We start from the raw sequence: 15,839 nt of genomic DNA, 5'->3' as shown, positions 1-15,839 counted from the left end.
TTTCAACACCACATCTCCTGTCCTTTGTAAACTTACAGACTCCCTATCAGCGCTGTTTACTGAATGATTTTAGGTATCTTTACAAAATTGTCAATGGCAAAATCTGTTGCAACACGCTCCTCCAGGAATTCCACTTTCAAGTGCCTATGCACACAACACGCAACACAAATCTATTTTACACAAAAAAGCCTGGAAATTAAAAAAAGATCGCTCTTCCACACACTTCCACTCAATATAAGGACCTCCCATAAAGTGCTGATGTATTTTCCACAGGTACGCCTTTCGGTCAACCATCAGAACATATGTTGCTAAATAATATTTAATTGTGCTATATTGACTTATTTATATTAATATTTTGTCTTATTTTGTTATTTTTATTTTTGTTCTTTTCATTGTTACTGATTTCAGTGTAAAATGGCTACGTGCTGTATCTGAAATTTTCTCAATAAATAAATAAAATAAATAAACATCCCTAAAATAAGAACAAAATACTCACTCTATCCTGGGAATCTCTGGAGCAAGCAAACAAACCCCCCCCAACCAGACAGCACAGATACTATGGACAGAATGTGTATGTGAGCACACACAGCGAGAGGAAGGAAGGAGAGAGAGAGAGAGAGAGAGAGAGAGAGAGAGAGAGAGAGAGAGAAAATGAACGAAAAGAGAAGAGAAGGAAAAGACTGACGGATCGATTTGCTTTATTTTACTTTGCTTCTTTTGCCACTTTTGGCTAATTTGTGCTGATGGCAATGATATCACACAAACATCCATGCCCAGGCCACGATTCGAACCCAAGACCCCTAGTGTCATAGCACGATGTGCTAACCACTCTGCCACGGGGGCCCACAGAGAAGGAAAAAGAGAGAGAGAGAGAGAGAGAGAGAGAGAGAGAGAGAAATAAAAATGAAAGAAAAGGAAAACAGAAACGTCTATTTCTAAGAACAGGATACAACACAAAAAAGAAGCTAAAACCCACACAAATAAATCACCATACAAGAACATGGCCGCAGTGGCCGCGGTGGCTCAGTCGGTAACGCGTCTGACTACCATGCTCAAGGTCCCGGGTTCGATCCCCGGCCGGTTCAAATCCGGGAACTTTTCTAACGGTGGAAGCGGCCCCGGCGCCTACCCAGCGTCGAATAACATGGGTACCTGGGGGAAACCCTGGGGGGTAAAGGCGGTCAGGGGCATGATGCTGATCACATCACCCCCACTCACGACCGGATCAAGAAAGTGTGGGGCGTTACCCCCACACCCCCTATACGCCTTCATGGCGTGGTGCTATGCACAGGGGAACACTTTACCTTTACCTTTACCTTATACAAGAACATGTGGATTTTAATAAGAAGAAGAATGCAAAAAGACATAGCAATATGGACAACACCTAGGAACACACACATGCATAAAAATCAACATACCAAAAACATGAAAATGTAAACATTTAGAAATGAAAACAAATATAGATATGAGCAGTACTTAATAAGTACCTGATTTTTTTCCTGAAGACATGATGTGAACATTATAAATACTAGAGTTAGAAATTAGATGCTTCTAAGTTTAATAGCTTGTGTTGTTTTAATATCATCAATATAATGACACTCTTTTTTAACTTCTGTACCATGAAAATATTTATCTACTCTGTCTTTATTTAATTCACCTATTTGTACCATTAATTTAAAATATGATGGAACGTAAAAAGGAAGGAAAGAACCGGTGGCATTTTTTAAGGTACCATCCCACCATTCACCTGATGGAAAAACCACAACAGGATTTCAAATGGTGTTTTCACGAGAAACAGATGTGCTAGAAATTTCCCTTACCTTTCAATGTAGTGGCGAGAACGCTCTGCAGGAAATATGGGCTTTCTGCTGCGTTGATTCCAAGACTAGATGCAAAGTAATCATTTCTTTTTTTCTTCTGCTTTATTAAATTTGAAGCTGCTGGACAAGCTGTAGCCCATTGGTTAAGATTCTGACAAACATACGAGATCAATCTCTCATTTTGCTTCTGAAAAAAAAAAAAAGAGGAAACTTTAATAGAAGTGACTACTGAAAGTCCTAAAACAAGAAATGCTGAAGCAGGATGGCTACTCTGGGATCTTGATAAAATTCAAGTATAATTCCCGGTTTTCAAGACCAACTTTCCAAAAATTCAAGGGTTCAAGATTATGATTTATGTATTATACCTGCCGCAAAATTAGTTTGGTATTGACACTTGGGAAGCACTTGGAGAAAGCGGGTCTACTTTACTGCGGCAGGGTGGGTTGCTGGCATGCGAGCCAATCAAAATCGTCCCAGTGCTTCACCCAAGCTCTGGTTACCTAGCAACATAAAACGTTTATCACGGTGTTGCCGCTTATCGGGCGATTGTTCTTGCGATCAGTTTTCATGTTGTTGGGACAGGACGTGTTGTTTGTTGCGTGGCTGTGATATTTTAACCGGTCCGTTTGTTTAGTGTTTACTGAATTTAGAGTATTCTTTGTTGTATATAGCATGTTGTTTTAGTGTGCTATTTTTTTGTACATAATTTTCTGCTTGAGTATGTTGTGTGCTTGTGTGAAGAATGTCAAGCACAGGAGGCAATACTCGAGGAATTCCTCTCAAAGGCCAAACGCGGGAAAACGTTTGTTCTGTGCGCAAATATTTTGAGCAAGTGAGAAACAATGGGGGTCCAATCATTTCTGTAAATAAAGTTCTGGACAGGACTGCTGCTGCTGTCGGCTTGTCTAAGAACACTATCGTTACCATAGGGAAAGAAGAATATAATGTGGTAGAAATAAATCAATGAGAGGCTTCAAAACTGGAAACCCCAGGAAAGAAGAGGAATATCAGTAAACCCGTAACAAATTTAGATACCATTCATGGTGGTTGCGGTAAACGCGGTTTAAAATTACTTACGTGAAATTTAAAAGATTTCGTAATTCCGCGTTGCACAATTTAATGGTTCAATCCTATTAATTTCGAAGATCCACTGTCTTCATTCACAAAAGGGTAAGGCGTCTTACCCTTTTGTGAATGAAGACAGTGGATCTTCGAAATTAATAGGATTGAACCATTAAATTGTGCAACGCGGAATTACGAAATCTTTTAAATTTCACGTAAGTAAATTTAGATACCTTTCAGCAAGACGCTATTCGTCGCCATATTTACTCTTATTATAGGAGGAAAGATCATCCCACTGTAGGGAAACTGCGCGTTTCGTTGAAAGATTCGGGACTTTTTCAAGGTGGGAAAACATCTTTAAGGACAGTCATAAAATCTCTGGGATTCTCATACAAAAACAAATAATGGACGCAAAATAAAGTAAAGTATGGAGGCATATGGGGATGTGGAGGTAGGGCTCCACACATTCTCGACCTAGACCATATTATGGAGGTGATGCGGTGATGTGGTTCACCAACCGTCTTTACCCCAGGTTTGCCCCAGGTACTCATTTGGGCTGAGTCGACTCCGGAGCCGCTAGGGATATTTGATTGATTGATTCATTCATTCATTTGTTGTTTTAAGTCCACTTTATGCGCGGGAAGGCTAATCGGGACTGGACCTACAGTTTAAAGTGGGATCCGAACCACTGTGCCATGTGCCTCCACCGGGTATCGAACCCCTTGATTACAAGGCGACGATGTTACCACTACCCCATCGGGGAGGCCTGCTAAGGATATTTGAAAGAGTTCCCCAAACCACCGCGGGTCTCTCGCGTAAAAGTCAGACGCCTCACCAACTGGACTTTGTGCAATTCAGTTGCGGTATAATTGAAAGATGGGCGACTTCGGAAAGAATGATTATTGAAAGTGTATATATTCAATATTTTCAGAATGGATTGAAAAGGTAACCCGTAAACAATGCTCGTTTCGTTAATTCGTTCATGTTGTAAGGGAGATGGAAATGAAGAGAGAAAACAATAACACATTCATCATTGTTGTCATCATTGTTATAGAAAACAATAACACATTCATCATTGTTGTCATCATTGTTATTCAGTTTCCTCGAAAAACAATAACACACTACATCATTGTTGTTCTTTTTCATAACACGTTTTCCTCGACACAGCGTCAGAAGGCTGCACTGCGTACCGTACCGCATGATATGGCAACACCGTGACGCGTGTTCCTTCAGCTCTCAATACCAAACTAATTTTGCGGCAGGTATAGTGCCTCTCTCCACCCAAACATAGATATACACAAATATATTAACAATATAAAGGGTCTGCGTGATTCCAATTTATCCAAAAATTCTAATTTAATTCAATTAAAGGTATATATACCTGGGCATATAACTTAAGGTGCGGACTTTACATTTGCCTTTTCACATACTCAGACTCTAAATAAATCTGCAAACACAAGTCACAAATGTTGCGGGACATACTAATTTTATGAAAAATTGTTAACTATATAAGAATTTCGAACTGTAAATTTACCTAATCAACTTCAAGATATCTTGCAATAATCTTCCATCTGTCATAGATTGTTCTGCGAAGGACACTAAAAAAACAAACTAAATGACAGAATTCTGTTTTATTTTCCACGCAGCTTCATTTTCCTCCATAAAAATAAAAGCTAAACTGTCACAGCCTTGCCTCAGGGCATTAATAAATATGTATAAATTCAATGGGATTGGGATTAATAAAAGTTGCCATTTTTACACTTAATTCCCGGAGCCAATAATTCACGCATAATTCTCGGAATTCCCGGTGAGTAGCCACCCTGTGAAAATGACGTATGCCATAATATACACCATAAATAATCTGTAATGCATAAAAAATTATTGTTCTCTTATAAATTTGGTAAATATCCACAGAGAGCATCCATACACATCGGCATTTTTTTGAAGCGACTCTACAGCTGTCTTTTATCCATGTTTGTTTCCACTTTACACATTTTTTTAAACCGTAGTAACTTTTTCCCCATAATGAACGTTCAAGTACATAACACTTTTCTACTTTAATGCTTAAAAAATATCCACATGGACAAAATTAATACCCAGTGTAAGATTCATATAGGCCTACTTATTTACAGTCACAATCTCTGTCGCATGACCTTTTGGATACCCTCTTTACCATACGTGAGTATATGCATGCGCCTACCCAATGGCATAGTGGTAACTCTGTTGTCTTGCGACCAATGGGTACCAGGTTTGATCCTCAGTGGAGACATATTGCATAAATAATATTCGGATTAAACTTTAAAAATTCTGATTAGACTACCCGAGCATAACATTAAAATTAACTTAGGTTTTTGAAGTGTGCTGTTGCATGTGTGTAAGATCATGACCCACTTGTTCACAGAAGCCTGTGACATAGATTGCAGACGTTTTTATATACATGAAACGAAACAGTCAATTTGAAGGGAACTAAGTAATATAGATTTTTAAGATATTGTAAATTCACTGAAATATAATTTGTAGGGAGGGAAAAACATTCACACATCACCATCATTGGAAAGTTTAAATGTGAGTCATTTATTATTCATCTTTGTGTGGGTATCAAGGTGGTTAGTGCCACCTCATAGTGAAGTCTCACTTTCCTAACCTTTTCAACTGAGGACAGACTGCCTGTAGTGCAAAATTGGTTTCACCATTTAAAAACAAAGAGTTCATGTAGGATAGTTTCATAAGCAACCATTTTGTACTATATGGCACCTGATCAACCAAAGACATGACCAGTATTATAGGTCATGTACATACCAACATAATAGTGGTAAATCTTTAAGAAATGTGGGAAAGAAACTGAAATCGTGAGCAAAGTGTAAATGTACATGCAGAAATATATGTTGTTAAGTCCAATTTATGTTCAGGTAATAAATTGTGGCAGATTTTCTGAAATTTGTAAGTTATTTCAGGCTTTGTTTTCTTACGACAAAGACGTTACGGACAGAGAACAGAAATGTTATCAATTATACGATAGGTCACACTAAAAGTTTTTAGACACGCGCAAGTAAAACACTGGAGACCAAAAGTATGAATGCTATAATTTTTCAAAGTATTCTCCATGACAGTTGATACACTTGTTCATCCGCTCAAACCAAGTGTGAAAGCACTGGGACCACACATCTGCAGGCACCTCTTGAATGCACTGAACGAAGGCGGTGACTGCTTCCTCGGGAGTAGGAAATGAAGAACCTCGTAATGTATCCTTGATTTTAGGGAACAGGAAGAAATCACAAGGGGCGAGGTTGGGACTGTAAGGAGGATGAGTCATTTCTTCGATGTTGGAGGCTTTGAAGAATTCAATTGTTCGTACTGCTGTATGGCTGCGCGCATTGTCTTGATGCACAATAATGCGACTTCGTGGACGTTTTTCACGAACTTTCCGTACGATCTCCGGTAAACGAACCGTAGTGTACCATTCAGCATTAACGGTCCGACGTCCCTGTAGCGGCACTGTTGCAATATGGCCCGTCCGACTGAAGAAAGTGGCAACCATTTGTTTGCCAACACTTCGTCCCTTCCTGACTTTTGTTGGTGGGTCTTCATCCGGGAAGATCCACTGCGTCGACTGTCGTTTGCTCTCGGGTTCATAACAGTACACCCAAGTTTCGTCACCTGTTACGATGTCATACACTGCATTTGATTGTCCTTGGTTAAATTTGTCCAGCATTTTCATGCACCATGTGACCCGTGCCTGCTTTTGCTCCTGAGTAAGATGGTGTGGGATCCATCTGGCACAGAGCTTCCTGACACCAACGCGGTCATGCAGGATCGTTTGAACCTGACTCATACCAATACCCAGTGTTGCACTAATAACTGCATATGTCACCCAGTTATCATCCTCTATCATGCAACGCACTCTGTCGACGTTTTCTTGAGAAGTTGCTGTCACAGGACGACCATCACGTAATTCATCACTGAGTTTCTGACGTCCACGTCGAAATTCTAAAAACCAATTAAACACAGTCGCATGGCATGGGGCTTCCTCCTGAAATGCATTTCGGAGCCTTTCATAACATTGCTGCTGCATTAAACCTGCTCGAAAATCGTAAAAAATCATTGCTCCGAAGTGCTCCCGTGTTAAATCCATTTTACTGTACACACACGACAATAATTGACTAATTTCTGGCACACAACAATTAACAACTATAAATTCTGCAGCATTATCACACTTCACAGACTACTAACTTCAACATATCCTAGAGACAATGTATTGCTGCAATCAGTGTTGCCGCATCTAAAAACTTTTAGTGTCACCAACGTAATGATGAGTACAAATTTATATGGATCAGAAGTACATAAAATTGTGAAACGCCATCAACATACGTGATGTTTTCTAGGAGATTGTTGTAGCAATGCAATGATGTGTGAAGGTGAGTTTTTAATTTATACTACTACAGACACTTCAGCTTACCTCCTATGCGATACGGGGTTCTCCTGAGGTGAGGTGGATTCTGGTGACGTGTCTCCACTTTTGCTTGGTGGTCACTCAGCGTCTCATCTCTCGATCAAGTCCAGGATCTTCAGCTGGTACATGATGTCGCCATCCTCGGTCTTTACCCCAGTCTGAAAGTACGGATGGACAGAGATGAAATTGTTGCCAGTACCGACAACTGATGCAAAATTGAAAATGATCCGAGAACATGAACATATCAATGTTTGAAACTGTGATTTCTAACAGCACCGTTCCCAGTCACTTTGAGGAAAACATTTCCCACCTTTGCCAGGCTAATCCAAGGTAACTTTCCAGACCATTCTTTATGTTGCTTTAAAACTCAATAATTTTCACAAGCAAACATATGTACAATAATATACAATGTACTAATCACTGTGCAATCAACGTAAAATAACAGAGCGAAATTGGGAAATTCCTGAATATACGACAATGTATTCCATAAACTGAAGAGCATGAACAAGACTGTTAATCTTTTGACACAGCACTAGATAGAGAAAAACCTTGGCTTCCATGCAGGTAGTCTTTTGATATGCAGCACAGCATTCTCCCATAGATTATAGAAAGAAAAGATGGATCATTTGCCACACTACAACATGTATATGTATTTGTAAGCAATTTTAAATAACTTGAACGTAAAAGTCGCTAAAACCCCTTAGAAAATCTGCTAGGAAGTCGCTAAATGAAATGTAAATGCTCTAAAAAAAAGTTGTTAAATCAAATATACTTCTAAAAAATAGCAAAATGGTGAAAAATTCGAGTACTTGCCTATAAAAACAACATTTCCTCATCACTTTCCGCTTCCTCTGAACACTGAACTTCACACTGATAACCAATGTCAGATACTAAATCATCGAGAAAATGCTTTGCAAGAATGTCATTATTTCTGTACACTTGGTTCTATGCAGACGAACAGTGATTTATCCAGACACCCCTAACACCCTCCCAAATTTTGATGAACACCCTCCCCAAGCAGAAGAGAGGAAAACCTTCCTGTAGGGGGGTGTAAATGTGGATTAAACACTAGAAAGACAATACTTCAACATTAACAGAAAGGAACCATTTGTAGATCAAGAAGCGTAGTCCAATGGACCTTTTGATCAACTGAAATCAAAGTGTCAAGGAAGGAAGTTGGAATGTGCCAAAGGACAAGTCTCAGAAAGACTGTTCAGCAAAGGGAAAGGCTGCAAAAAGACCAGGTAGCATCAGGACCGGTGGCTAAAAGAAGGGGCGCCAAAGGACAAGTCTCCAAAATACTGTGTAGCATATGGAAAAGCCGCAAAAAGACTGGGTCGCCAAAGGACAGGCCACCAAAGGACAAGTCTCAGAAAGTGTTTAGCATATGGCAAGGCCGAAAAAAGATCGGGCTACTAAAAGGAAGGGTCTCAAAAACAATTTGTACCATATGGACAGGTTTTAAAATTGTCGGTAGCATAAGTACACGTTGCTAAAAGAACGGGTTCCAAAGGACAAGTCTCAAAAATACTGTGTAGCATATGGAAAGGCTGCAAAAAGACCAGGTCACCGATGAACATGCCGCTGAAAGAACGGGTCGCCAAAGAATAAGTCTCAAAAACACTTGGTACCATTTGGACAGGTCGTAAAATGACTGGGAAGCATATGGACTGATCGCTAAAAGAATGGGTTGCCTAGGGACAAGTCTCAAGAAGACTGTATAGCATAAGGACAGGTCGCTAAAAGAACAAGTATCAAAACACTGAGTAGAATATTGACAGGTGGCCAAAAGACTGGGTAGCATAAGGACAGGTCGCTAAAAAAAACGGATCGCCAAAGGACAAGTCTCAAAAACAATTACTAGCATATGGACAGTCACTAAAAACAGGTCGCCAAAGGACAAGTCTCAGAAAGACTGTGTAGCATATGGAAAGGCTGCAAAAAGACCGGGTAGCATAAGGATGCGTAAAAAGAACGGGTCGCCAAAGGATAAGTCCCAAAAACACTTTTTACCATATGGACAGGTCACAAAAAGACTGGGTCGCTGAAGGACAGGCCGCTAAAAGTACGGGTCGCCAAAGAAGAAATCTCAAAAATACTGTGTAGCATATGAAAAGGCCGGAAAAAGACCGGGTAGCATAAGAACACGTTGTTAAAAGAACGGGTCGCCAAAGGACAAGTCTCAAAAATACTGTGTAGCATACGGAAAGGCTGCAAAAAGACTGGGTCGCCGAAGGACAGGCTGCTAAAAGAAAGGGTCGCCTAAGGACAAGTATCAAAAACACTTTGTACCATATGGAAAGTTAGAAAAAATAGTCGGTAGCAAAAGTACAGGTCGAAAAATAGTCTGTAGCAAAATGACACGTTGCTAAAAGAACGGGTCGACAAAGGACAAATCTCAAAAAGACTGTGTAGCATAAGAACAGATCGCTAAAAAACGGGTCGTCAAAGGACAAGTCTCAAAAATACTGTGCAGCATAAGGACAAGTCTCAAAAAGATTGTGTAGCATAAGGACAGGTCGCTAGAAGAACAGGTCAACAAAGGACAAGTCTCAAAATTAATGTGTAGCATATGGACAGGATGCTGAAAGAACGTGCAGCTAGAGGACAAGTCTCAAAAACACTGGGTAGCATATGGACAGGTAGCTAAAAGAACGGATCGCCAAGAAACAAGTCTCAAAAACACTATGTAGCATATGGACAGGTCACTAAAAGAACGGGTCGCCAAAGGAGAAGTCTCAAAAAGACTGTGTAGCATGAGGACAGGTTGCGAAATGAACGGGTCGACAAAGGACTAAGTCTCAAAAATACTGTGTAGCATATGGAAAGGCCGCAAAAAGACTAGGTGGCCAAACGACAGGCCGCTAAAAGAACGGGTCGCCAAAGGACAAGTATCAAAAACACTTTGTACCATATGGAAAGTTAGAAAAAATAGTTGGTAGCAAAAGTACAGGTCGAAAAAATAGTCTGTAGCAAAATGACACATTGCTAAAAGAACGGGTCGACAAAGGGCAAATCTCAAAAAGACTGTGTAGCATAAGAACAGATCGCTAAAAAATGGGTCGTCAAAGGACAAGTCTCAAAAATACTGTGCAGCATAAGGACAAGTCTCAAAAAGATTGTGTAGCATAAGGACAGGTCGCTAGAAGAACAGGTCAACAAAGGACAAGTCTCAAAATTAATGTGTAGCATATGGACAGGATGCTGAAAGAACGTGTAGCTAGAGGACAAGTCTCAAAAACACTAGGTAGCATATGGACAGGTAGCTAAAAGAACGGATCGCCAAGAAACAAGTCTCAAAAACACTATGTAGCATATGGACAGGTCACTAAAAGAACGGGTCGCCAAAGGAGAAGTCTCAAAAAGACTGTGTAGCATGAGGAGATGTTGCGAAAAGAACGGGTCGACAAAGGACTAAGTCTCAAAAATACTTGTAGCATATGGAAAGGCCGCAAAAAGACTAGGTGGCCAAAGGACAGGCCGCTAAAAGAACGGGTCGCCAAAGGAAAAGTATCAAAAACGCTTTGTACCATATGGAAAGTTAGAAAAAATAGTTGGTAGCAAAAGTACAGGTCGAAAAAATAGTCTGTAGCAAAATGACACGTTGCTAAAAGAACGGGTCGACAAACGGCAAATCTCAAAAACACTGTGTAGCATAAGAACAGGTCGCTAAAAAGCGGGTCGTCAAACGACAAGTCTCAAAAATACTGTGTAGCATAAGGACAAGTCTCAAAAAGACTGTGTAGCATAAGGACAGGTCGCTAGAAGAACAGGTCAACAAAGGACAAGACTCAAAATTAATGTGTAGCATATGGACAGGATGCTGAAAGAACGTGTCGCAAGAGGACAAGTCTCAAAAACACTGGGTAGCATATGAACAGGTAGCTAAAAGAACGAATCGCCAAGAAACAAGTCTCAAAAACACTATGTAGCATATGGACAGGTCACTAAAAGAACGGGTCGCCAAAGGACAAGTCTCAGAAAGACTGTGTAGCATATGGAAAGGCTGCAAAAAGACCGGGTACCATAAGGACACGTAAAAAGAACGGATCGCCAAAGGATAAGTCCCAAAAACACTTTTTACGATATGGACAGGTCACAAAAAACTGGGTCGCTGAAGGACAGGTCGCTAAAAAACGGGTCATCAAACGACAAGTCTCAAAAATACTGTGCAGCATAAGGACAAGTCTCAAAAAGACTGTGTAGCATAAGGACAGGTCGCTAGAAGAACAGGTCAACAAAGGACAAGTCTCAAAATTAATGTGTAGCATATGGACAGGATGCTGAAAGAACGTGTCGCAAGAGGACAAGTCTCAAAAACACTGGGTAGCATATGGACAGGTAGCTAAAAGAACGAATCGCCAAGAAACAAGTCTCAAAAACATTATGTAGCATATGGACAGGTCACTAAAAGAACGTGTCGCCAAAGGACAAGTCTCAAAAATACTGTGTAGCATATGGAAAGGCCGCAAAAAGACCAGGTCACCGATGAACATGCCGCTGAAAGAACGGGTCGCCAAAGAATAAGTCTCAAAAACACTTGGTACCATTTGGACAGGTCGTAAAATGACTGGGAAGCATATGGACTGATCGCTAAAAGAATGGGTTGCCTAGGGACAAGTCTCAAGAAGACTGTATAGCATAAGGACAGGTCGCTAAAAGAACAAGTATCAAAACACTGAATAGAATATTGACAGGTGGCCAAAAGACTGGGTAGCATAAGGACAGGTCGCTAAAAAAAACGGATCGCCAAAGACAAGTCTCAAAAACAATTACTAGCATATGGACAGTCACTAAAAACAGGTCGCCAAAGGACAAGTCTCAGAAAGACTGTGAAGCATATGGAAAGGCTGCAAAAAGACCGGGTAGCATAAGGACGCGTAAAAAGAACGGGTCGCCAAAGGATAAGTCCCAAAAACACTTTTTACCATATGGACAGGTCACAAAAAGACTGGGTCGCTGAAGGACAGGCCGCTAAAAGTACGGGTCGCCAAAGAAGAAATCTCAAAAATACTGTGTAGCATATGAAAAGGCCGGAAAAAGACCGGGTAGCATAAGAACACGTTGTTAAAAGAACGGGTCGCCAAAGGACAAGTCTCAAAAATACTGTGTAGCATATGAAAAGGCTGCAAAAAGACTGGGTCGACGAAGGACAGGCTGCTAAAAGAAAGGGTCGCCTAAGGACAAGTATCAAAAACACTTTGTACCATATGGAAAGTTAGAAAAAATAGTTGGTAGCAAAAGTACAGGTCGAAAAATAGTCTGTAGCAAAATGACACATTGCTAAAAGAACGGGTCGACAAAGGACAAATCTCAAAAAGACTGTGTAGCATACGGAAAGGCTGCAAAAAGACTGGGTCGCCGAAGGACAGGCTGCTAAAAGAAAGGGTCACCTAAGGACAAGTATCAAAAACACTTTGTACCATATGGAAAGTTAGAAAAAATAGTCGGTAGCAAAAGTACAGGTCGAAAAATAGTCTGTAGCAAAATGACACATTGCTAAAAGAACGGGTCGCCAAAGGACAAGTCTCAAAAATACTGTGTAGCATACGGAAAGACTGCAAAAAGACTGGGTCGCCGAAGGACAGGCTGCTAAAAGAAAGGGTCGCCTAAGGACAAGTATCAAAAACACTTTGTACCATATGGAAAGTTAGAAAAAATAGTTGGTAGCAAAAGTACAGGTTGAAAAAATAGTCTGTAGCAAAATGACACGTTGCTAAAAGAACGGGTCGACAAAGGACAAATCTCAAAAAGACTGTGTCGCATAAGAACCGATCGCTAAAAAACGGGTCGTCAAAGGACAAGTCTCAAAAATACTGTGCAGCATAAGGACAAGTCTCAAAAAGATTGTGTAGCATAAGGACAGGTCGCTAGAAGAACAGGTCAACAAAAAACAAGTCTCAAAATTAATGTGTAGCATATGGACAGGATGCTGAAAGAACGTGTAGCTAGAGGACAAGTCTCAAAAACACTGGGTAGCATATGGACAGGTAGCTAAAAGAACGGATCGCCAAGAAACAAGTCTCAAAAACACTATGTAGCATATGGACAGGTAGCTAAAAGAACGGATCGCCAAGAAACAAGTCTCAAAAACACTATGTAGCATATGGACAGGTCACTAAAAGAATGGGTCGCCAAGGGAGAAGTCTCAAAAAGACTGTGTAGCATGAGGACAGGTTGCGAAAAGAACGGGTCGACAAAGGACTAAGTCTCAAAAATACTGTGTAGCATATGGAAAGGCCGCAAAAAGACTAGGTGGCCAAAGGACAGGCTGCTAAAAGAACGGGTCACAAAAGGACAAGTATCAAACACACTTTGTACCATATGGAAAGTTAGAAAAAATAGTTGGTAGCAAAAGTACAGGTCGAAAAAATAGTCTGTAGCAAAATGACACGTTGCTAAAAGAACGGGTCGACAAAGGGCAAATCTCAAAAACACTGTGTAGCATAAGAACAGGTCGCTAAAAAGCGGGTCGTCAAACGACAAGTCTCAAAAATACTGTGTAGCATAAGGACAAGTCTCAAAAAGACTGTGTAGCATAAGGACAGGTCGCTAGAAGAACAGGTCAACAAAGGACAAGTCTCAAAATTAATGTGTAGCATATGGACAGGATGCTGAAAGAACGTGTCGCAAGAGGACAAGTCTCAAAAACACTGGGTAGCATATGAACAGGTAGCTAAAAGAACGAATCGCCAAGAAACAAGTCTCAAAAACACTATGTAGCATATGGACAGGTCACTAAAAGAACGGGACGCCAAAGGACAAGTCTCAGAAAGACTGTGTAGCATATGGAAAGGCTGCAAAAAGACCGGGTAGGATAAGGACACGTAAAAAGAACGGATCGCCAAAGGATAAGTCCCAAAAACACTTTTTACGATATGGACAGGTCACAAAAAGACTGGGTCCCTGAAGGACAGGTCGCTAAAAAACGGGTCATCAAACGACAAGTCTCAAAAATACTGTGCAGCATAAGGACAAGTCTCAAAAAGACTGTGTAGCATAAGGACAGGTCGCTAGAAGAACAGGTCAACAAAGGACAAGTCTCAAAATTAATGTTTAGCATATGGACAGGATGCTGAAAGAACGTGTCGCAAGAGGACAAGTCTCAAAAACACTGGGTAGCATATGGACAGGTAGCTAAAAGAACGAATCGCCAAGAAACAAGTCTCAAAAACATTATGTAGCATATGGACAGGTCACTAAAAGAACGGGTCGCCAAAGGACAAGTCTCAAAAATACTGTGTAGCATATGGAAAGGCCGCAAAAAGACCAGGTCACCGATGAACATGCTGCTGAAAGAACGGGTCGTCAAAGAATAAGTCTCAAAAACACTTGGTACCATTTGGACAGGTCGTAAAATGACTGGGAAGCATATGGACTGATCGCTAAAAGAATGGGTTGCCTAGGGACAAGTCTCAAGAAGACTGTATAGCATAAGGACAAGTATCAAAACACTGAGTAGAATATTGACAGGTGGCCAAAAGACTGGGAAGCATAAGGACAGGTCGCTAAAAAAAACGGATCGCCAAAGGACAAGTCTCAAAAACAATTACTAGCATACGGACAGTCACTAAAAACAGGTCGCCAAAGGACAAGTCTCAGAAAGACTGTGTAGCATATGGAAAGGCTGCAAAAAGACCGGGTAGCATAAGGACGCGTAAAAAGAACGGGTCGCCAAAGGATAAGTCCCAAAAACACTTTTTACCATATGGACAGGTCACAAAAAGACTGGGTCGCTGAAGGACAGGCCGCTAAAAGTACGGGTCGCCAAAGAAGAAATCTCAAAAATACTGTGTAGCATATGAAAAGACCGGAAAAAGACCGGGTAGCATAAGAACACGTTGTTAAAAGAACGGGTCGCCAAAGGACAAGTCTCAAAAATACTGTGTAGCATATGGAAAGGCCGCAAAAAGACCAGGTCACCGATGAACATGCCGCTGAAAGAACGGGTCGCCAAAGAATAAGTCTCAAAAACACTTGGTACCATTTGGACAGGTCGTAAAATGACTGGGAAGAATATGGACTGATCGCTAAAAGAATGGGTTGCCTAGGGACAAGTCTCAAGAAGACTGTATAGCATAAGGACAGGTCGCTAAAAAGAATGGGTCGCCAAAGGACAGGCCGCTAAAAAGAATGGGTCGCCAAAGGACAGGCCGCTAAAAGAACGGGTCACCAAAGGACAAGTTTCAGAAAGACAGTGTAGCATATGAAAAACCCGGAAAAAGTAGGGCAGCATAAGAACTCGTTGTTAAAAGAACGGGTCGCCAAAGGACAAGTCTCAAAAATATTGTGTAGCATACGGAAAGGCTACTAAAAGAAAGGGTTACCAAAGGACAAGTATCAAAAACACTTTGTACCATATGGAAAGTTAGAAAAAAATAGTTGGTAGCAAAAGTACAGGTCGAAAAAATAGTCTGTAGCAAAATGACACATTGCTAAAAGAACGGGTCGACAAAGGACAAATCTCAAAAAGACTGTGTAGCATAAGAACAGATCGCTAAAAAACG

At 40.7% G+C, this 15,839-nt stretch overlaps 1 long non-coding RNA gene across 3 annotated transcripts in view; it reads right to left on the bottom strand.

Annotated features, from left to right (window-relative positions):
• LOC146001132 (uncharacterized) overlaps positions 1-15,839 on the bottom strand; it is a 74,076-nt gene that overhangs the window by 19,532 nt on the left and 38,705 nt on the right. For all 3 annotated transcript variants that reach the window (XR_014443518.1, XR_014443517.1, XR_014443519.1), the window contains exons 2-3: positions 7,339-7,490; positions 1,821-2,007 (exon numbers count right to left, since the gene is read on the bottom strand). This is a non-coding gene — a long non-coding RNA (uncharacterized LOC146001132). The remainder of the gene's footprint in view (positions 1-1,820; positions 2,008-7,338; positions 7,491-15,839) is intronic.

This window comes from Lepisma saccharinum, chromosome 17 (genome assembly GCF_977018435.1).
Source record: "Lepisma saccharinum chromosome 17, izLepSacc3.1, whole genome shotgun sequence".
Taxonomy (NCBI): domain Eukaryota; kingdom Metazoa; phylum Arthropoda; class Insecta; order Zygentoma; family Lepismatidae; genus Lepisma; species Lepisma saccharinum.
Note: the sequence above shows the minus strand (reverse complement) of the source record. Positions and strands in the feature narration are given on the sequence as shown.